The sequence below is a fragment of the Sylvia atricapilla genome, chromosome 9, assembly GCF_009819655.1.
Source record: "Sylvia atricapilla isolate bSylAtr1 chromosome 9, bSylAtr1.pri, whole genome shotgun sequence".
Taxonomy (NCBI): Eukaryota; Metazoa; Chordata; class Aves; order Passeriformes; family Sylviidae; genus Sylvia; species Sylvia atricapilla.
The window spans coordinates 16,541,026-16,564,638 of NC_089148.1; positions in this window are offsets into that span (position 1 = coordinate 16,541,026).

Genomic DNA, 23,613 nt, shown 5'->3' on the forward strand with positions numbered 1-23,613 from the left:
CTATGGATTCTACTTCCTATTGGAAATGGAGTGATTAATAAAAAACTGCAGAGTATTTTTTACTTCTCAAATTGTTTTAATGTAGGAAAACAAAGCAGAGAATGAGCCATACTGAGATGAAGAACTCCCTAGACCAAGAAAAAATATCTTTTGTTTAAATGGTTTCATGTTGGACAATTTCCAGATGGGACTTCACCCTGTAGCAGCAAAAAGACCCAACCAGACCTCCAATAAAGAATTAATGTCCCAAACCACAAGGACCTGGAGAGACAACCAGAAAGAGACAAATTTCCTTACCCTTTAACAGTGAACCTGCCATGATTTTAAGGTGTGTAACCTTAATATCGGTTTGACTTCCGCAGTGACATTCACAACGGAAATGACCAGATTAATGCCTTGGTCTTCTCAAGCCTTCCTGCAGCCCTGTGAGGTCAAGGAAAAGGTCCCCAGTGACTCCATTTTTGTCTGAATCAGCTGCTGTCTGGTGGCATGCCAAAAGGGCCTCAAGTTGTGCAATGTACTAATATGCACCTTATGCTGGGTTTGGATTATCTGAGCAGTCGGAGAGGTGATAACAAAACAGAAGCTACAAAGAGAGTTAGGGGGGAAAATGGGGAAATTACTGTTTATTGGGCACCTTACAGTGCAGAAAAATTCCCAAACAACAAACCCTCAAATAACCAAGTTCTCAAACAAAGAGCCTTTACTCCCAACCCCAAGGATTTTCAAGTTCAAACACCTCACAAATCATAGCGCATAACATCTTTCAAAACAGAAAATCCCTTAGGAAAAGCTTTCTCATAATTACAAACTTCCTTGCAGGAGATTGCTCAACAACTCTTAAGCAACATTTCCATTATGTGCAAAGCCAACACAAAAGCTCGTAGTGTTGCAGAGTGTGTTCACTTGCTGGTGTAGCTGTGTGAGGTTACTGCTTTGTAGGGTGAATATGAATTAGGGGCACAATGCTGGTGACTGGTCCTCACTCTTGTGAAGTGGCATTATCACTTTATTAAGGTTTTTCATACATTTCAACAGGACTGATGCCCTGCTGTTCAACCAGTGTGGTACCTCACTGCACAAATACTTCAGGTGGTTGAAGGCTGTCCTGATCAGGGGCCATCACTTATTTTAAATGATGAAAATCCCACTAACATTTTCTTTGACTTAGTATTTATTTTTTGGTAGCTCAAGGTTCCAGGCTGAAGTCAGCCCTTTCATGATATGTGATTCACACACTTCTGTCTTGTGAAGAGAAGCAGTTTGTCCAAAGGAAGCAGGGTGTGTAGGACTTGCTTTTTCCTACATAACATTTTAAGAGAAAAACTACAGGAGAAAAGGGTTAAAAAGACTTCAGCAGCTGAAATGTAATGGAAAATTTGCCTGCTTTCATAAATCTTAATCTTTGACTTTTGACTTACCCTGATATTAGATAATTCTAGTTATACAACTTTGAATTGCTACTGGATTTTATTCCTGAGGAGGGAAAAGTGAATTAATTCTGTTTAACCTCTTGCAGACATTCAGATTCTTTCCTTCATGTCCCTGCTGTGTTTTATTTAGGCAGCTGCTACTTACAGCTGTGAAGGCACACCTTGTTTCATTCACAGGCCTGCAACTTCTCAGTCCTCCCTGCAGTTACTGCAGCCAGTGTTGACCCAAATTTACAAGCCAGGAGGTTTGAAAGCAGTGTGTGATGTGGCTCTAGAAGAGGCACATAAATTCCTTAACCTCTTTCCTATATAAACAAAATATTGACGCTTGTGGTGAGTAAAACATCTGCCTTTCACTTCAAGCATTAAGTGAACTTTGAAAATTCAGTACCCTCTGTTTTTATTAAATTCAACAGTTTGACAAAACTTGGCTGTTGAAAGTACTTTTAAAAGAAGTGACCAGTAAAAAATGGTATTCTTTATCACACTGAAAAAAAAAGATGCTCATGCATGTACCCTTCATGTGGATGGTGGCTCCTTTACTGGTCTTACTAAGTGTGTTACTTTTTGTCTATGTGGTAATTAATTTATATGTTAAAATTCAAGGCTTTTCCTCTCAAGAAAAAGCTGCATAGGAAGAGGATCCTTCCTGTAATTATCCTAATGCTTAAAGATTGTTTGTTTTTCCAGGAGGAGATACAACATGAACAGATTTTTATTTTCCCAAAAAAGTAAAAGCATGAAATTATTTAGAAATTTAAATAACTTCTGAGGAAATCTAGACTATCACATTGATCTACGCTAAACCCCAAAGGAATTCAAGACACACACGAATTTTTCTTTAAACCTTTTTCTTTGACCTACTCTTTTTTAGGTAAATAATTTGCTTCTCAAAATATAGTACTTCATGCAATACAAGATGAGAGTATGTCCTGGGATGTATGCTAACCAGGGTTTGCTCCCATGATGTCCCAATCTACTGTTCTGGTCTACTCATGGGATGAGTGGAATTTTTTCTTGGAGTGTGCAGGGCAGAGTTAATGCTCAAGTAACCCATATTTTGGATGATTTTCCAACAGAAAAACGTGAAACGTTTGAGTGATATTCCCTATTTTACTCAATCAAGGAGCAAAATGCTGTACCTCAAAAGTTGAGAAGAGGAAACTGAGAAGAAGGTCACAGGCATGAGGTGACAACAGCTCCCTGAACATGTCACTTGTCACTGGTCCAGGCAAAGAGTGTTGGCCGCAGCTGGCTCCTTTCTTCTGGAGAAGGGTTCAGAGGACACAGCCAGCACATTCCCACAGAACCCAACCCTGCTGCTTTACGTAGCCAAGCCTGGCACGGGAATGATCCCTGGACTGCCTGTGGGTCTTCTGTGACCCGAGAGCCACAGGATCACCACCTCTGGTACACACAAATGGGTTTTTTCCTTAATGCGTTCTGACTCTGGCTGGTATTACTAAGTATGTCTGATTTATTTCTCTTTGAATGAAATGTTTTGTTTAATCTCAAATGATCTGTCTGAATTGGCTGAGTATGTGGAAACATTTCAGTTTGGGACAGACCCAAAACAATAACCAATAACTTGTTCTTTTTGGTTGTTGTTGGTTTTGGGCTTTTTTTCCTGTTGGCTACTGAACAACAAAAAAATTATTTGCATGTTTTCTGTTTTACCACCAGCTGCAGAGGACCTCAGTAGGATTATGCCTTTATTTGAACCTGAAAATCAATGTGAAATCAATGTGATCAAAATCAAAGCAGGCTCAGAGGAACAACCAGGATAGAGAAGACAGGGTAGTTTGCTGTTCTAGATGTATTTCTTTCTTTATGACAAACTTGAATTACAAATGACTTAATATTGAATCTCTTGAAGGTGATATTATTTGAGGATTCATGGTTTCCTTTGGTTGGGTATAGAAATAGAGCTATAGGTGATGCACACGTTCTGTTTCAGGACAGTGTTCACTTATCACTATATAATGTGAGCAGGTGGTGTAGATTATGACACAATGACAGGTTTTAAACGTGTTAAAAAGTCTTTTTTCTGGACCAGGATTTCACATTTTGAGTCATCATCAGAATTACAATTTTCAGACAGTATGAGCTTTAAAATCTTCCACTGGTATCTCCAGATCAGCTGTGTCTCTAATGAAGGTAAAATACAATGTGGAGAAGGAGACAGCATGAAAGACAGGGAAATAATTTTTCATATTTATCTTATAATAATGTAGTACAGAATAGAAGTGGAAGCAATGCTGTTAGAAACTACCCAACACAAATAGGGTTTAGAGGGGTGAACAAGAGCTTTGTCTGTATCTTGCTGCAGAAAGGAGTCCGAGGTGTGACTGAAGACTCATGCTGCCTCCTGTAGAGCCAAGCAAAGCTGTGGTTTCTGCTGCATCTACGTCAGTAGTGTTTGACTTTCAGATGGAAAATAAGAATTAAAAAAAAATCCATTCTTGTTTGTCCAAGCACAAATTGAATAACTAGAATTTTCTTTGTCTGCTGTGACATTGGAGAAATGGAAATAGCTCATTTAGGTGCTGTCTGTGAAGGCACTCTCCCTCTCTTCTTTCCCATTATCCTCAAGGACTTTGTTATTTCAAGCTGTCATTTAACATGTTGATCACCATATTAAACACGTAGAACTACTGTTATTTTGCGTTGTTGCCACAGAACAATGTTAAACAGTTATCCAGTAAACACAGCTTTGATTAGGTGAAACACAGCTGACAAGAGTAGCTCACATGAAGAACAAGGTAAAGAATGTGGTGTAAAGTTAAAAGGTGTGTTTTGGGTAGGCTAGTTATGTAATTAGGGTCAATCCAGGGGTCACTTTTGGTAAATTAGCAACTTCTTTTTTTTTAAACTCAGTGGTGCATATCTTTTGAAAAGGCTAAAGTGAAAAATGTAGCAGTCTCAATTACACTTTGGAAGAGTTCCCGCCAGACCTACTTATGTCCGTCTGCAAGTTCAGCGTGTCGGATCACATTGAGGTTTTCTTAACAGCAAGCAGGGCAAGGAAAGTCACTGAAAGAAAACAAAACTGAGTTCTGTGGAAAACAGTGCATAAGTAAGAAGCTGCACTTTCTGGGAAAGCTTTTGTAAACAAAAGAAGGAGAAACCAGTCAGTTAAAAGAATCTTATACTGTAAGGAAATGAAATTTCTCTAAGCCAGTGTGTTAGTGGTGCTGGTTTGAATATCTGTTTGCAGACACTGCTTGTGTCTGATGTGTCCCCAGACCATGGGCACAGCGCTGCCAGTGCTGATGGGTTTGCTAACCTGGGTGCAGAGCTAAACTCTGCCAAGCCTTGGTTTCACAACTCTAACTCTAGCTGTGTATACACTTGGTTTATAAGATAAGAGGTTCTGATGCAGCATTATCCACTTTCCATCTGCCTTCCTATTCCCATAGTTTTGCTACAAAATGGGGCTGTGACATTTACAGCGGAGATGTGGTGAGAGGGAATTACAACTTTTCTCCTCCAAAACTGCCTGCAAAGTAGCCAACCTAAGCTTTCTACTGTTAGTTACTACAGAGAAAAGGTTGTCTTAGGAGCTTGAGTTGATAATTTTTCTCCAAGTTTTGCTGTTATTGTTGCCTCTAAACCCAGGTACACTAGAAAAAAAACCAAAAAAAGTAAGAAAGACTAGCTTACCATATGTCACTTTACCTCACATGTATGGTATATATTACTTAACAATTGGGAAAAAGTTGGGTCAGTTATTTGGTGAAGTTGTGGTGTTTTCTCCCTCCTATCAATAAACTGATCTTATAATGAACATGCCAACAAGATGTGGGATATGAGTGCAGCATAATGGCCTCCATTTGATTATTGCTCTCTGGTCAACAGTGGCCAATAATCTTCACTAGCATTAGTTCTACCTACAGTTTTATTGTTCTTTTTACAAAAGATAGCAAGGTTTGGACTGAGCTCCCTTCTCTAAAGGTGGTAAGATTAGGATTAATATACACTGGTAAGGCAATGTAGTAACACCAATTTATCACTTCTTCCTTATTTATGATTTCCTCAGTCCTACTTCTCAAACTTCCTATGCCCAAAGAAGATTACATGATTAGTTTATTTATTTTTTCCTACAATTATGCTTCTGTAACTCAATGAAGTCTATCAGTCTCTGCTTTATTTCCTATTTTCCCTCTTAAACAAAAGTAAAATCCTGACTAGGAGATCAAACATGATACAGTGGGAACAAACATATGATATTTTTTCCAATATATTTCCAGTGTCTTTTCTTTAACTGGTCCAAATATTATTTTTCACAAAATGTCAAGAGAATAATTTAACTATTCTATTATAACTATCCTCTTCTTAATAGATTTTTTCCTCAGTCCACGTAATAGGAAAAAGAATAAATTCTTACCTTCCTACTTTTTCCAATTGCCTGTTATCTAAATTTGGTAACAGCTTAAAAAGTAAGCAATATAAATAATTACCTAGGACTTTTAATTAAATTTGGATAGTTTATGATTTAACAAGACAGGCCATCTTGTCTACATTGTATTTTTGCCAAGAAAGGTTGGACCAGATGACCCTTAAAGTCCCTTCCAGCCTGGGTCAATTGGAATATTGATCATTGGTCTGAGTCATCCCTTTCCACTCTAAGTGTGAACTGCATTGGCAGTAACCACGTGTACAGCCTTTGGTGCATGGCTAACAGATCTAACAGACACAAAGACTTTGAAGCTGGGATTAGAAATGTTAAAAACATCCCCAAAAACTCGTCATACATGGACACAGACGGAACAAAATCTGTGTCTCTCAAGATTGGATTTCCATTATGGAGCAAACACACAAACTGGGCGGATAGACACTGAGCGCTTTTCAGCTGTGTTTAATTTCCCTTCATCTGTTAACCAGGAAACAGGTATTATTATTACTATTTCACTTTATACAGGGGGATCAGAAGTAGAGAGAAATTTATTTAAGGTCATTCAGGAAGTCTACAGCAGAACAGAGGAAATCAGGAATTTCTGAGTTCCAGACCAGGACGCTAAACGTGAGACAGCTCATTTCCTCTCCGTAGGAGACTCTGCTGCCAGATTGCATTAGATGAGAACAAGTCCCTCTTGTTTACATTTCTTTAAAACAAACCTTCATTAGGACTGGATTCAATACATCACAAATACATTATCAAGATTACCATGAAATGTTTATAAACCTCTAAATCCTAAGCATAGGATTGGCTCATGTAAATGAAAATGAGATCACAACAAGGACTCAGGACAAAAAGCAAGTAAGTTTTCTGAGGAGAAGAGTAAGGTTGTCTGCTGATGTAAGGCAAATGAATTGAAAAAACTTGGACAAGTTTTTCTGAGTTGGGAATAACTTGCTTGTGTGATTGAATATGTCAGAATAATTTAAAAGCTCATTTATTATGAAACTGAATCTGCTTGTTTGAATACTGCATCTAATCTAATCCCTTGAGGCTGTTTACATAAATGCAAACAATCTGCTAATGTTAAAAATTTTGCTCTCTTCCCTCATTTCTTAGTTCTTTCTTAAGAAAAAAAAAGAAAGGAAAAGAAAGAAAACCACTTTTCTGCAAGATTTCTAAACATACAGAGAATGTCCTTTTGCAAGAGCCTAGTGTTGCTGAGATGCCATCGTCTGCAAAAGATGTTTTTCAAGTAAGTAATAGAAAAAAACCTCTGCTTTAAAATCAAATCAGATGAAATTTTTTATGCTTAGTATTAGCTTTACTGGATTGTAAGTATTGTTTAACACCTTGAATACACTGTAGTGATACTCTCAATTTTTACAGCACCAATGCATTCATCACCTTGGTTCCAGGACAAACAGCTCCCAGACATAAGTCAGGGTATGTTTTCAGTACAGTGTCTGTACAGACACAACTTGTCTTCAATCTTTTTTTTCCTAGGTACTTACATATTTCAGTTACCATCAGATTAATTCCACAATAGCTTCTGTGTTTTTCCTCACATTTAATGAAGGTTTTCTAATCTCCACCGAATTTAGGTCTCATTTTGCCAGCATTATTCCTTCCATGGCTCTGCTGTAGTGACAGACATACAGGCTGGTCTGTGTTTTGTCTGTGAGTGAACAGCCATTCATTTATTTGGCTGAGTGCAATCCTGCTGAAGTCAATGGGGATTCTGTCTTTAATTTCCATGAGTCTTGACTTTCAGCCTGTGCCTCAAATGAGGGTCAGAAAGTTCCCAGGGACAGCAGCTAAAGCCATAGATTTGATTAAATCTGCAAAGCTGGCATTGCTGGTAACTCAGCCAACTCTGCTTCTTTATTGCTACCCATGCCCCCTCCTTCCCAAAATTCTGTAACCTTCCTTATCTCTGTTACTCTTCAGTTAAACACCACCTTGCATCCCTCCTATCCTATTAATGTGGCCATTTGTCCTCACTCCCTCTTCTCTTTCCCTTGGGATTGATTTTCTTTTTCAGGCTTATCACTTCATATAATTATTTTTTAAAATCTATTTCAACAGAACACGTCACAAGTCCTTTGGGAAAGGCAGGATGGTATATTTGATCCAGCAATGTACTATTCTGTCTTCTGGCAGGTGAGTGGTGATTATTCTAGGCTGGCTCTTTTCCCTATTTCCTTATCAACAATCTTGGTACCTACACAATTTCTCTCTCCCAGCTCTTCAACAAAGCATAAGAATTCTTGACATGTATAATTTATCTCCAAGACTAATATAGGCTTCAATAGCAGAATATTATTTCTCAGTTTTACCCATCATCTTGTTTTATATGAATCTTGCATTTACAGTGCTGCTGCATCTGTCAAGATGAGTCGTCTGCTGCGTATAAAGACAATACTTCTAATAATTCTTGACAATGGTGTGCATTCTTTGCTGGAAAAAAAAATACCCCAAAACTATGTCTGGTCTCAATAACTTTTCTTTGATCAGAATTTTCTTTATATTGTTGACAAGGTCAAAACAGGAGCTCTTTGCAAAGATTAATTATCAACCAAGACTCTGATGTTGTAATGCACAGTCTGTTTTCAGTTGTGACAGGAAATCTCAGCTCATACAAGGGCTCTGCTCTATGGAACCTGTAAAGCAACACTGGCTCCAAACAGGTTGGGCTGGAATCCTAAAACTGCAATTTTTGTTTGCTGACAAAATCTTCCCACAGGTGACCTCCCTTGTGCTCTTCAGCTCAATGAGTTCCCACACAGTGTACTGCAATTTGACTTCTCAGAAGTGGGAATAGGGGTAATGAGGGCACATATTGCAAACTCTGTTTTGATAAATAGATAGGATTTTTCTCCCTAGAATGGGGTTGGCAAATAACTATCTTTTTTTTCCAAGTGTTTCAGTGATTTCACTGCTTTATTGCTATCAACTATGATGAAAGCCAGGTCCTTGGTTCACTTGACCCCTTCTGAAAATGAGGCTACTTTCAATTTTTCTGGTGAGACTGCTTTGGAGATTTTGTGTCTTTTGGTTGGTCCTGTGCTGCTGAGGCAGAATTGGAGATTCTGCTCAGGCATAGTAAAAGTAAGGTTGAGCTCATGCCTAATCTTTCAGAATTTTGTGGTGCACAGTTTTCAGGTAAGTAGTGAATAGTCAGTCTGGATTACTTCCTCCTCGAAGAACTAAGTCAATAAATTAGGAATCTGTGAGTGATTGCCACAGAAGCTCTCAAGAAATCCACACCATAATACAGGCAGTTTTTGAAGGTGATGTCTCAGTAGCTGTGTGTTCTTTTGGACTCTGTCCTGGGGTGACTATGATGCCTCTGTATCCCCAGTCGTCTGTCTGTTCTGTGTGTGCTGTGTGTTGTTTTCTGTACCTTGAAGAGGGGTTCTGAGGATGAGCAGGGAAGAAGATGCATGCAGTTTGTTTTGAAAAGTGTTCACTCCTCTGCATTTTTCTCCTTTTTCTTCCTTGTTCATGGGATACACGGACAGCGGCCAGAAAGAGGTTTTTTCCCTTTTAATTAGTTTAGCTAGCTGAGGGAAAAAAGCTTCCTAGATTGTTATTTTTCCTTTTCTTGGGATTGTTTAAATCTCTCCAGACTGAAAACCCAGAGGAGGACTGGGGTCTGGCACCTGTGGCCCACCAGGGGCTGGACCTCGGCATTTTCCAGCACCGAAACTGGGACTGATCAGAGACTGAGAGAGCCGAGCTAACTCCTGCCAAGGACTTCCTCAGTTTTGCCATCTCTCTTCAGAGCAGCGAGAGGTTTTATTGTTTCATTTTTTTTTTTTCATTCCTCATGCTTGTGAGCATTTTGTTTGTTAAATAAATAGTTTTTTCCACTTTTCTCTGAAAAAATTCTTTCCCGGACCAGCTGGGGCCATTTGGGTTTTGCTCTCCAGAGGAACCCCATTCAGAGATTTCCTCTCAAATTTGCCCTAAACCAGGACAGACTCTAAAGAACTTTCATGGGAAAAGAGGCTGATATTAAGAATTTCATCCTCTCCTCCTTCAAAAAAACAATATTGGTCAGAAATTATTTCACAGAAGACAAACTTCTCACCAGCTCTTAGCAGACTTAAGTACCACTTATGGAAACAGAAAAGTTAATGGAAGAATGAACAGCACTCTAAGAAAGGTTGCTATAGCTCTTACATGTACCATTTCTCTGATCATCAGAGAAATGATGTAGATTTCATTAGAAAGAAGAACATTTTTAGCTTCTGATAGGCAAACAATAAGGGACACACATTATTTTAAAGCAATAATTATTTTCCATAAGATTCAACCAGCTATTCTAGGGCCAGTGGTGACACTGATTACTAAAGTAGACAGGTGATGATCAGAACCACTTAATATCCATTGGAATAAATATTGAGAATCAGATTGCCTCAACATTGATTGTTACTATTATCCAGGGGAGAAAGTTTTTAAGAGAAAAAATAAGATAAAGATGGATAGTGAATCTAGTACTGAACTTTAACAAAGTAATAGTCATGTAAAGGAATTTGTTAAATAAGAAGTACAGTATTTATTCTGAGGGTGTCTCCATGACTATGTCTGAAGTGATCACAAGGAGGCAATCTGGACATTTAAACAAAATAAAAATGGCTGAGTCAGACAATTCATGGGAACTGTTTGCTCTCTTATTAGTCAGTGGCCAAGGCAAAGTATTGAGTGTAACTTTTTTTTCCCTGCAGAAAGGATGAAACCAGACAAATGTCTGATCCAGATGACCTGCAGTTCCTTTGGCAGAAGGTTCAGAAGCAGGAGGTGAGCACTGTTTGCATTTATTGATGAAGGGTCCTGATCCTGGTTTTCATGTGTCATGCTAAAGTGATTGAGACAGCAAAGCCTCAGCCTGCTGAGCTGTGAACCCTCATGGAGGTTAATTTTGTGGACAATACAGGACACCAATGATAATGCATCTATGACATTTAATCAAAATTTCAGGGAAAATGATGAGATGTAGACTACAGCTGCTCAAACCTGTTGGAATGACTCTTCCAAATGCAATCAGGCCCGCTGCTGAGAGTCTGATTCACAACATCCTCAATGTGATTCAAGTGTTTAGGACCCTTGCATTCTAAGGATAAAGTTTTTGTGAAGTACGGGTAAACAAGGAGCATGAAATATAAATGCCAGCTGTAACAGTGTCTGGCTGGAGAAAAATTGATGCTGTGTTAGAATTTTAATTCCTTCCTGAGTGAATTACTCAGTCAAATTCAGGCCCGCTGGAAGAAAAAAGGCAGAAATTAAATTTCTGATGTAGATATGCTCCTGTTAACATCATGCACATGGGAAAAATATGTAGTTGCATGAATTTGAGCTTTAATTAATTATACTTCAGCAAAATTGCAAGTATGAGCTGATTTAGGTACACTATTTCATGAAGAAATGCCCCTTAAAGTTTACTAAAGCAGGTAATAAATTTTCAACCTCTATTTTTAGATCAGTTTTCTGAACAGAGGAGGAGGTTTGGTGTATTTCTTGGTATAAGTGATGTTTGGTGTTTTGTTTTTTTGATGTTTGAGCCTGAATTCCAATACTAAACAAATTTTTTTGTCTTCTGCACCAGCAAGGCTCTTGGGTACAGTTTGTCCCCAGAAACATTCTAGGGAAATGTAACATGATTTTCCTCTGTTTTAGCGAGGGTTTAATTGTGCAATGGTAAATAACTTAATTGCTCATTTAACAAAGCCTAAATCAATGTGATGCTGCTCCATGGTTATATTCTGTGTTCCAATCTGTAACTCATTTTCCCTCTGACTCAGAAAACCACTGATTCTTAGGAAAATAGTCTTTAACAGAATTTAGTATTTTTAATAGATTTTTTTTCTATTAGCGTGTCTAAAACTGCAGCGGTTAACCTGAAAACCTGACTCAGCCGTGTGACACTGTGACAGTTTGTGACAGGAGGGCTCTGCCACACACAACAGAAGATTGTCACCACATGGTCTTGGCACAAAGTCTGTGAGCAGTTAGGGGTTCTCTTTATAGAGAGTGCAGACTAATTTGTTGTTTCCTAAAGATGATGAGGCAGTAGAAGAACCATTTGTTTGGATCATTATGTTCTGGTCACTACTGAATTTTTGAAAAGAAGATTGTCCCACAGCCGATTACTATTAGGTGTTTTGTTGTTGTTTTAGGGTTTGGTTTGAGTTAGGTGGTGGTGGTTACTTTTCTCTCTTCATGGATTCAGCTGCAATTTATCTGCTCCCAAGAAAGATAACATACATTTTATGAAGATATCAACAACTCATGGATATAGATACATTCCACTCACAAGTGACTGAATATAGCTAAACTGCTACACAACTAATTAGGGCCTCAGCAATTTACCTCCAGATTTTATTCTGCTGTCAATATGCCTCATCCAATGTAAGGACAGGGAACTTAAGCAAAATATTAAATATTACTTGCTGTAAACAGCTGACAAAAATATCATCATGAATTTCATCAAAGAGTAGGTTCTGGCAAACAAAGGAAACTGTGCTCTTACAAACCTCTGAGTCACTTTGGCCTATTCTTTTTTAATACTGTGCATTGCTTATGATATGTGCTCCTCTTCCTGTGACATTTACTGTACTGGCCTTGCTGGGATATTCTGTTTTCACATTCAAATCGTAAAAACAATTTTTTCAAAGTAAAACATGGAAACGTGAGAATTGAAAACAGCAACATTTCCTGGCCTTTGATCATTGAAGGTATCATGAAAGAGTCAGTGGTTTCTTGCAGTCACAAGTTCTCCATTTGTATTTATTTCATTCAAGTATGGAATTTTTAAAAGGATTATTACTCATTGATCTGTATAAAGTATGGTGTTTTCATGGGATGTTCAGTCCCAGATTAAATCGAGACTTCATAGTTCACTAAAATTAAAACCCCATGATTTAATTCATTATGATCAATCTATCAATAAATCTGAAAAAAAAAAAAGCTGCCAAGGAAATATATTACACATAATATACACAATGAACAACAAATAGCCAATTTTAAATTGATATGCTCTAGAAAAATAGAAGTTCTGTGATCAATCTAAAAGTGTATTATTGTTATGGGTAATTTTATATTCCTAATGTAGGATGTAATTGTTATTATTTAAGAAGTAGATTTAAAAAAAATGGTAGTGTTTATTTTCAGAAAGTGCAAAACATTAAGTAAAAGTATTTTCTCTTTTCAAACATTGGAATTTCTTTTCTTGTCTTCCATAGCTTGCTAGTATCTTCCCAAAAACACGAGTGGCCTGTGTTACCACTGTGAACCATTATGTCTTTTTATATATGCTATCTTTCCATTCTTATATGAAACCCAAATCTACTCATGCAAATCTTGTCTGCCCTGACTCACTGTCTCTTTTTCTGTACCTCCTCTCCCCCAGCCTTTAAGATGAAAATAAACATATAAATGAAAAAAAAAAAAAAGCCAAGTGAGAAAAACCTCAACCAAAAACAGACCACCTCTTCCAATGTAAAAATTAATTAATTAAATAAACTGAAAACCCACTGAAATGACATTTGTGTGGTTGAACTGGGCTGTCTGGTTTGGCTCTCCTGTTCAGCATTGCATCAGCACTCTCCCAGAACACATCACAGCTACCCACCTCTCATTTTAGTACATTCTTCTGATATTTTCTATGGCTCAATCTAGTCCAGTTAGCACTAGTTTTGCCTCCTTGGGCTTCACCCTTAACATTTTCTTTCTTGTTTTTGGTATTTATGCTCATGTAGAATGTAATTTCATCTCCCACTCAATTTCTGCTTAGCCGGGTTTGATTCATTTACAGCATTCCCTTGAAATTCCCATTTTTCATTCAATCCCTCTAATTCTTACCAATATTTAATTCTTTCCAAAATCTTGGTCATCTGTGGCAGCAAGCAGAGCTATCTAAATTTTTCTAGATGTGAGGAAACAGTAACATTTTTTCCTAAAGAATTCCTCTTTGATCAGCTTTTATCAGAGATAATGGAAGACCTTCAGAAGACCTCAGAAGAGAGTGTATAAACAGCTGTGAAAGCCAAGAAAAAAATATAGGAAAGACTGATCTTTATGAAAAATAAAGTCTAGGAGCCATCCAAAATGAAACATGGAGATTCACTGTCAGTTTTTACTCCCTGAGCACAGGTCAGGTGCAGGACCCAAAGCAGTGAGGGCTCAAGGTTTACCCTCCATCCTAAGGGCTGAGTAAGTGTCAGAAGGAAATAACTCTGATCTCATACTGGCAAATGCATGTTTAAAAGGAAAGTAGAAGAATCAAGGCTATTACTCAGGATGAGAAGAAATGTCCTTTTATGAAGGTCTTGATAGTTGACTAAGGAAAATTTCAGCAGAAATGGTACTTGTCCAGCAGTCTTACAGACACCCATTTAGCACTTTTCTAGCCCAAATCAGGCTGCTCAATGGCTGTCTTGTTTCCATTGCAGTGCTACACAGTGCTAATATTATGGATAAATTTTGTACCTTTTTTTGTTTTACTTCTGGAAGGAAAATATTCTTTACTGTTTTACTTCTACTAAGTAAACAGCCCTGCCTAGTCCAGTTTCTCAAGCTAGAAAGCAGAAGTCTCATGCATAATTTCTTGGTTTACTATTAACTAGCTATGACCCCAGGCAATCAGAATGTTAAAATGCTATTAATTGTTTTGGTACTAATCAGAGACAAAAAAAAAAAAATAAACCCTTGTCATGTTTTTACAATCTGTAGTGTTACTCATGGACTCACAAGCTGCTAAAGAAGGAATGCCCAGTTATTAATTCTTTAAAAGTCAGAAGTCAGAATCACTCTGTGCTTGCTCTCACATCTGTGTACACATACTTCTTGCTGGCCTCTGAGAACCTTTAGGACATTTTTGTTCTGAGTACATAAAGCCAAACGTTCTCATGAAGCCCCTGTACCTGGAGAGTGTGGCCCCAGTCTGTGACTCACAGATGTTTTGTCTCTGCCCCTGGACCTTCAGAGGCACACGGGCCCCAATGATCACTAAATCCTTGCATCTGAAATTTGTTTGGTCAATCTGGTCCTGTAGAGGATCCTTACTGAACCTGAACACTTCCTCTGACCTAGGAATTCAGCCCTCTGCCCTTCAGAAATCAAAGCCAAAGAAAATGAGTGTGTTGACGTGTACTGCATGTGATTTCCCCTTTACTGTCTTCCTTCACAGTAAGCTCTCAGGCTCTGACAGTCTGGTTCCTCTCCAAACACCTTCCTGTTCTCTCTTCTCTCCAGTGAAACTCCACTAATGCAATTACTGAAAATATCATTATCTTTCATGAGCTCTCTGCTTATCAAATCCTACTGTTTATCAAGGGTAACTGGCTTACTGAGATTTCATAGGTAATTTTACTGCTTGGCTTAAGACTATATCTATACAGATTGCATTAATTTAGTAAGAGCTGGATGGTTACATGGCTGTCTATCACATTAATATATTCTAATTAAGGATATAAACTTGTTTACCACTTTCTTCAGCACAGATATTACTTGAGGTAAGCCTACACTGTAGAGAACTACTTATAAAAAATTAGATCATTCTTAATTAAATCTTTCCACAGAGACCTCTCCACATCATAAATGAGTGCTCTTTCTTTTCATTAATGTGAATTTATTTCTTCAGAAAAAAAAAATTATCTTCTGCCAGAAAATTCAAATACTTTCACTGAGTTGAAAGCCTTGAGGCTGAGTTCCTGCTTCTGGTTGTGGTTTATTGTTGAGTCTAAAGTTTCTACTTTGCTTTAAGATAAGTATGATTCTAGGGAAAAAGTAGTGTTGTGAAAACAAGAACATAACTTTTCTAAAATTAGATTTGCTTGCCTAAGCTGTTGTCATACTCTAATTTCATTTAGTTTACTCTGGTTTATCATAAAAATTTATTTCTCCTCCCTTTTAGACGATAAGACATTCAGACAACTTTTTATTATTTATCTGGAGCAATCATATATTTTTGCACTCCTATCAATCTCTAGCTGTGATGCCATGACTCAGGGAGACAACTGTTTCTTTGAAATGTAATCATTGGCTATTCTGGGGCTGCTTTTTCTACTAACCAGATGGCATTTACATTCAGATTTCTTCTGGCTTGCTTTTGCAATGTCTCCATTCTGGAGAATGGAAGAGAAAAGGAGATACCATGAAGTTAAAAGGAGTTAATTTAGTGTAATTTTGTAGGATGTTTGCTCTTATGTCTCCAAATACTAAAGAGCTGAGTCATAAAAGAAAATATTTTCCCCCTACATATTTAAAATAAAAGAAAATGATATTGTTGTTGTGGTGTGTAGAACTGTACTTCCACCCCTGATTAAGCTCACTTACGAGAAATTACCCCAGCCTGAACACGCAATATTCAGTCAGTAATGGCAAGATGTGTCTCCTCTGGCCTTTCAAAAATTTGGGTCTATGGTAGTACAAAAAATGGATACTTTATATAACCATAAAAGAGGCAACCCTCGGTTCTGAAACATCAAATGGAACTTAAAAAAAATGTTAAAAATTGCTTAATTTGCTATTCATTAGTCAGATAAATGGGTACAGAATTGCTGCATGACGCTTCCTATAAATTCTTGAAGGGAAGGCTTTCAAATTCGTAGTTCTATAGTTCAGTGATTCACCTGCTCTATAATCACATTGCTGATATTCTGTTCATCTTCCCTCTTTTCTAAGGGCTGCACTTGTACAAAGTAATGCATAAAACTGAACAGAAAAAAGAATCAAACCACTCTCAGAAGGATCCTAATCATCTCCCATGTATGCCTTGTAGTGTCATACCAGAAAAAAAGGGTTCAAGAAAATACCAGATACAAAGTTTGCAAATGAGGAAGAAGGAAGGGGAATTATTGTCCTGCAGTTCTTTCTGATAAAGCAAAATTAGTCACTATTTATAGCAATCAGATCATCTTAGAGTAACAGTATGTGATTCAGATGAAGGCATATCTCTAAGCAGAAATAAATGCAAATTAACAAACTGATACAATGAAAGGTTTCAGTAGTCACTTCTAATATTTAGTGTTGGTTGTCATGATCCATTAGGGAATCATTTGACCAATTTGAGGCATCCTAATTTTTATGCTTATGTAAACATTGCTCAGAACAAATGTGAACAAGGCAGTATAGAATAACTTTTTTGTTGTTGTATTGAATATCCTGGAAGATTGCAAATATTTTGACTTAGACTGGAACTTCTGGATTTAGTAATTTTTTTCACTTTGGAAATTTTGTCTCTGTCTTTGATAGCTGGATGACAGATACTTGAGCTCTCTCCTCCTCTGCTAACACAGTTTGGCAATGATGACTCAACCAAATTCAGCTGTTTCAGCAGTTTAGCACTTTTAATTTTGGGTTTTATCAAGGAATTGCTTTGCAGGTCTGCTGGTATGTCAGAAACAATGTTTTCTTGGTACCAATAGTGCTATCAATAGTACCATCAGCCATCTGATGATCAATTCCTTGGTTAAAGGATTGCCTCTGAATGGACTTCTTGGACCCTTCTTGTGAGATCACATTAAAACAGAAGAATTGAATTTTGCTCTTCCTATTGAAAAGAATTACAATGCAAACATGTATGTCACAAATTATAGCAAACCTCTATGTCCCCTCTCCTGCCTCCAAACCTCACCAGGGAAACTGAGGATATTTCCTCTTTGTTCTGTCTACAGCAACTCTTACCTCATTTGCCAGGAGCTGTGTCTCACTATCAAGAAGCAAAGAATTTAACTTCCTTGCTGATAGGGATGTTTAGAAAATAAAACACCATTATCCACAGCTGTACTTCCAGTAAAAGCAAACAGTCCCTTTTCAGATATCAGCAGGTGGAAATCTCAGCAGAAAGAAGCATGTTTGTTGTTATGATTCCCGATGACCTTTCTTGGTTTTGTCACTCCGATAGTGAACGCTTACTGGCATGTTGATGGTTTTAACCCCCTGAACTGATCTGGGGCTTGTTACAAAACACCATTAATTTATATTTAACCACCTAGGAATTTCCTCCTTTAGCTGCATTGGCCCGTGTCCCAATTCAGGCAGTACCTAAGCCACAATTTGTGACTGTTTCAGTGCTTCATGGTGAGGTATGAAGGTCAGAGTGGTGGTTGTCGGAATGACGAAGCCACGGGTGAGTTGTCCGCATTCTGCTGAACCACACTTCTTTTAACTTCTTGGGGAATTGTCTTAACATATTTTAAATTGTGTATTTTGAATATGACATGATACAGAAAGTATTTTATCCACCCTTTTCAAGAATCAGGCAAACTCAAGATCCTGAGACAGATCTTTAAGAAGACATATTCTGACTTCTATTACTTGCTTCAGATACCCGCAAGGCCTAACTGCACCCCAGTATGACTGTGCATGTGTTCTTACAAAATCTATTTCCTAGCTTAGGCAGAAGCTTACTGTTTGGTCTTAACACTGTCAAGCCAGGATCTTGAGGATATACAAAACAATCATATAACACTTCTCAAGAAGCTTTATTTGCTAAATTTATAGGAGTCTTGAAAAGGCTACGAATTTGTGACATCCTTTACTGTGCACTTACTGCCATTTTACTATGGACATGATCACCTTCCACATTACTGACCTAATTTTCTGAATGCTTTATCCAGACAGGAGGTGTAATTAATTTCTCAAGCAAAATTAGCCCTTATCAGTCTTAACTGTTTAATAAAATGAGACTGCAAATTGTCCTTTACTACTATACAATTTAAAATTAGTCTTTGAAAATGTGCTGTAAAATCAAGTTAACAACCTTAAAAAAGACATGGAAATAATTCCTCATTTCATAACGAGAATACTAAAAACCACCACTAAAAATCCAAGAAGAAATAGTAATGCTGGCGTTCCTAACAAGTTCCTAACAAGACTCAGATCTTCCAAGACTATAATATTTTATCTCTGTGTTTCTGCTGTCTGACTATTGCTAACTTCAGAAGAGAGCAAACCTCTGTCCAACCTCTCAGCATTGGTTACTGACCTTTCAAAACTCATAATTTGCATTAATTTTACTTTTTTCTCAGCCATATACTTAGAATGGTATGTATGCATCAAAATACGTACAATCTTTCTGATGTAAATCCACCTAGTGTAAATCTCCTTTCATACCTTCATCTGGATATCAGCTTTTTCATATGAATAGCTCATTCATTTTGTATGGTTGGACCTTTGATAGAAGTTGTTCTTTGGGGGTGGCAGGGCACTAATTCCAGAGGAGAAGGAAGTCCTGAAGGATTGCTAATTTTGAAGAAATGGAAGGCAGTAACTCTAACCCTCTATGGGGATGGGTGCTGTAGGATTCATTGTCTGTGTCTGTGGCCTCACAAGTCTTTTTGTCTCAAACAATTATAGGCTGAACAAGGTGGCATTTAACTGAAGGATTTTCACTGACAGCTTTATTTGACTGAGGTGCCCCAAATCTGATCCTATATTCACAATTTCTTTGTATAGTTATTTTGATTTACTACTTTTGTCTCTGAAATATAAAGGCTCTTATATCACTGCTATTTCACTAAATGGAAAGATGACACTTACTGTTGTCATGTACAAAAAGGAAAAGTTTTCCAGTGTTTTGCAGCAAGAACTGTGAACATACTAAAAGTATTTTGTAACTATCATTGAAGGCTGCACAAGAAATTTATGAGTGGATGAAAAAGAAGGAAGAGATATGATTTTTATTTGCATTCTACCAACTTTGTTGTTGCTACTGAAATGCCTACCTGTACATTTACAGCAAGCATGTTTGAAGTGGTATTTTATGAAAAATTAGTGCAACACTTGAGCACGCTCCTGCATTTGTAACAGGAGGCTTTGAGGATTTGGTTACTGCACACTTCATTTGCGCCTCAGGAACGTGGTTCTCCATCCTGAAGTTTTTAGTTACATTTTCTTTCCACTCTTTGATAACCTGTGGGTGGACTGTAATTGTGACAGGACAAGAGATGTTTTTTTATCTCTGTATCTCTTTCTCTCTGTATATGTTAAACTATTGCTCTTGAATTTAAGCTCACTGAATGTGAGCAGGAATTCTGGTTCCTTCATTCAAGTTGAAACTTGTGGCAAAAAGAGTATTTATTCTTGAGTCTTGGAGTACCCAGAAGTCAGGGATTTTGCAACAAACACAAGCAGCCCAACACATTAAGACGTGCTGAAGTCAGTGAGCTAAGCCAAGGCACCACCTCAGGTCTTCAGTCTTTGAAGGGAGAAAGCCACAGGAAACACTGCACTGTGGCTCCTGCACCTACAGCTTTTTTTCTCAGATATAAAAAGTAGCTCAATCAAACCCAGCTCCAGAATGGCTGACTGTCAAACTCTTGAGAAGAGCCACTGCCCTGATGAAAGCAACATTAATCCTTCCTCTTCTTTCCCACAGCTCTCTCCCAGGTTTTGACCCATGAAAAGATGCTGCCCTCTAAGAAAACAGTGGCAGCCCATTCAGAACCCACAGCAGAGGCTGTGATGGGACTATTTTGGTCACTCCTGTTTTCATTAGTAATAGGAGATGAAAGGAGCTGACTATTGGTCAGTATGAAAAACTTAGTTCTGCTGGTGTCCCTTCCAGTTTTCACCCCTCCAACACCTTCTGAAATCTCCATTCGACTTAGCCATAATCCTACAAACCCACCCCATTCCAGAGAAGTCATTATTTAAGTTATACCTGTATCATGAGCACACAAATGTGTAGAGGGCTGAGCCCCAGACATCTCTCTCCTGCTTATGCCAATGCTCAGCAGGCTGCTCACAGCTGTGAGCTGTGCCTTGCTTACAGCACAAAACTGGGATGTGGCACTTTATGCTCTTACAGCTTCACAGGTGCAGGAGCACTCTTCAGTGCCTCTTGTCTGAAAAGTGAGATGGAAGCTTGTATTTACTTTCCTAACACTCTTTCTTGCCTTTTTTCTCCATCTCTGCAGCAACTGAAACGCAACTCCCCCTCCTTTTGGCAGGCTGCTGCTTTACTCAGGGCGCACTCTACAAGCTTGCCTTTCCCTTGCTACATTTTTACAACCACACTGTCTTGAAGTTTTTCGGTTCTTCTCTTTTGTCTTGATCTACCTGATAATGCTGTTTCAGCTTCTACCACCCAGACTGCAGTCTTGAAGTATCAACTCATTTCTTTTCAAGCAAAATTGCTCCCCATTTTAGGATCTTTGGGTGAAGAAACCTGGCTAGGGATGAAGGGCATGGAGCAAGCTGTTTGTAGTTTGAGATCTCCATCTCCATTTATCCCTGGGCAGGGGAACATAAAGTAAACTCTCCTTCTCTGAACTTTAATAGGCAATAATGTATTTTGAGGTATTTTAATGTTTTACTGCTGTCTTAAAAATGAATTTATGGGAATTTACAGGTCCCAAACAGACCAAATGGAGCATGTTTGCTTATTGTATGATAAAATGCCAAAATCTGACAAGCATTTTGAAGAAGGCCATCATATGGTGCTTTTAAGTGCTTATGCAAGTAACTTTAGTTACTGTTTGAAGAAATACATTTAGCTGTATTTCCTCAATGGTGGATTACAGAAAGGCAACTTGTGCCTGTACTATTCAAGATATGAAAGATAAGCAAAGATAAGCAAAAAGTAGTATATTTGAGAATTTTAATTTTTAAATAATTGTCTCATGCTGCCAGAATAGTAGCATTCAAGACTGTGTGTCAATGAAAACAAATCTAAATTCTTCATCATTGTAGTCCATGATAAATTCTGTAATATTTTACAGTTTTGTTTCCTAATTTGACATTGATTTTATATTTTGGCTTATTTCTATAGTGAGAGTTCTTAATAAAAGTTCCCACTCAGGCCTGTTTGGTACTACTGGACATTGATGGATGAAAGAACTTGAAAGTCATTTACAACTTCAAATAACAGCTTGAGTGCAGGATGGGAAACAACGTTTGAATTTCCAGCCTTATCGGTCGTATCATTAATGCTTCACGTGGATGTGTTCTTATCGCGTTTCTCCAGTAGAGAAATGGTCCAAGGAGCCCTGTTAGCTCTACCTGACCTGGAAAGTGCGAGGAGCCGAATGTCTAGGGATGTTCCCGGCCGCATCCCTGACAGTATCCCTGGAGCTGCCCTTTCCCGAGCTCCCCGCGTGCTGCTGAAGGGCGCAGTTGGGAAGAAGCATGTGCAAAGAGAAGAAGAGGTGAAACCCCGGCTGAGGACAGATGTGGCCGAGGGCAGATGTGGCCTCTTGGTTCCCCCATGAGTTGCTACTGCTGCGGCTGCAGCCTGGCGGGCAGGAGCTCGCCGTGCCTGGCTGGGGTGGCCCTGTCGCCCATGTCTGTGCTGTGACACGGCAGCCTGGCAGTCCTTGCCGGAGACACGGCACGGCGGGGCTCCTGCCAGGGCTGCGCCTCCCGGGCCAGCGGGGCAGGCCGCGTGTGCCCTTCGGAACCGCGGCCCCGGCACGGAGCCGGACAGCGTCCCGGGGGCGGCGGGCGGGGAGGACGGACGGGAGGCCGGGTGGGAAGGCGGACGAAGGGCGGGCACGGGCGGCGCCGGCGGGAGCGGGGCTCGGCAGCGCTGGCAGCCGGCGGGGCTCCGCGCTGCTTCTCTCCGGCCGCGCGGGACGACGTGAGCGCCAGCGGCGGCGGGGCCGGGACGGACACCGACAGCGGGGTAGGGAAGGGGCGGCGGCGCGGCGGGGCTGAGCCGGGCCGGCGGCGGGACCGGGGCACTTGTGCCCGGCGAGCCGGGCTCGCCCCGCCCCCGGCGGCGGCAGCGCTTAAGGGAGAACGGGGCTGCGGGGGAGGGGGCTGCTCCTCCGGCACCGGGGCTGCTCCTCTGGCACCGGGGCTGTCCGCCGGCACCGAGGCTGTCCGCCTGTCCGCTCCCGCCTGTCCGCTCCCGCCTGTCCGCTCCCGCCTGTCCGTGCCCGCCTGTCCGTGCCCGCCTGTCCGCTCCCGCCTGTCCGTGCCCGCCTGTCCGTGCCCGCCTGTCCGCTCCCGCCTGTCCGTGTCCGCCTGTCCGCTCCCGCCTGTCCGCTCCCGCCTGTCGGTGTCCGCCTGTCGGTGTCCGCCTGTCCGTGCCCGCCTGTCGGTGTCCGCCTGTCCGTGCCCGCCTGTCGGTGTCCGCTCCCGCCTGTCGGTGCCCGCGGCGCTGGGCGCAGACAGCCGCGCACGGAGGTGAGGCTGCGCCGCTCCGCTCCGCCTGAGGAGTTCTCCGGCCGCGCTCCCTTGGGCACTCCCGAACGGCAGAGGCGCCTCGGTCCGGAGCGCCGCGCTCCCGATGTAGCTCTCAGTAACCGTGGAGCTTCACCGGCAGTTTGTAATACGGGCTGTTAAACGCCTGTTTTTTCTTTTTTTTTTTTCTCTATTTTTTCCCCCCTGCCTGGGAAGGTTTTGCTATTAGAAATGCCCTTGGAGTAGAGATGGGAGATAAAGTGTAAAGTAACTTGCAGAGTTGGTTTCTGAATTACGGTGCGTCTAAAAACCAAGTTTGCGCTTCAGCAAGGGCGCTGGGAATTTGAAGGCTTCAGTGCTCGTTAGGTTAAAGCTTTGAAACATGGATTTGTGGGAGCGGAATTGTTTAGAAGATGCTAAGACATTGTTTTGAAGATAAATGTTTAAAAATGGAGCGTGATTATGATCTCAAAATGCTCCAGTTTCAGTATTTCACGTTTGACTGTGGCTGGGCTGGTTAAATACGGTCATTCTTTGAGTTTGTTGCAAAACCGTTTGTTTAGCACAGTTTAACCACCAAACTTGTTTCATTGTTTATCTTACTATATGTACATAATCATGATATATTTTATACATTATTTTGTG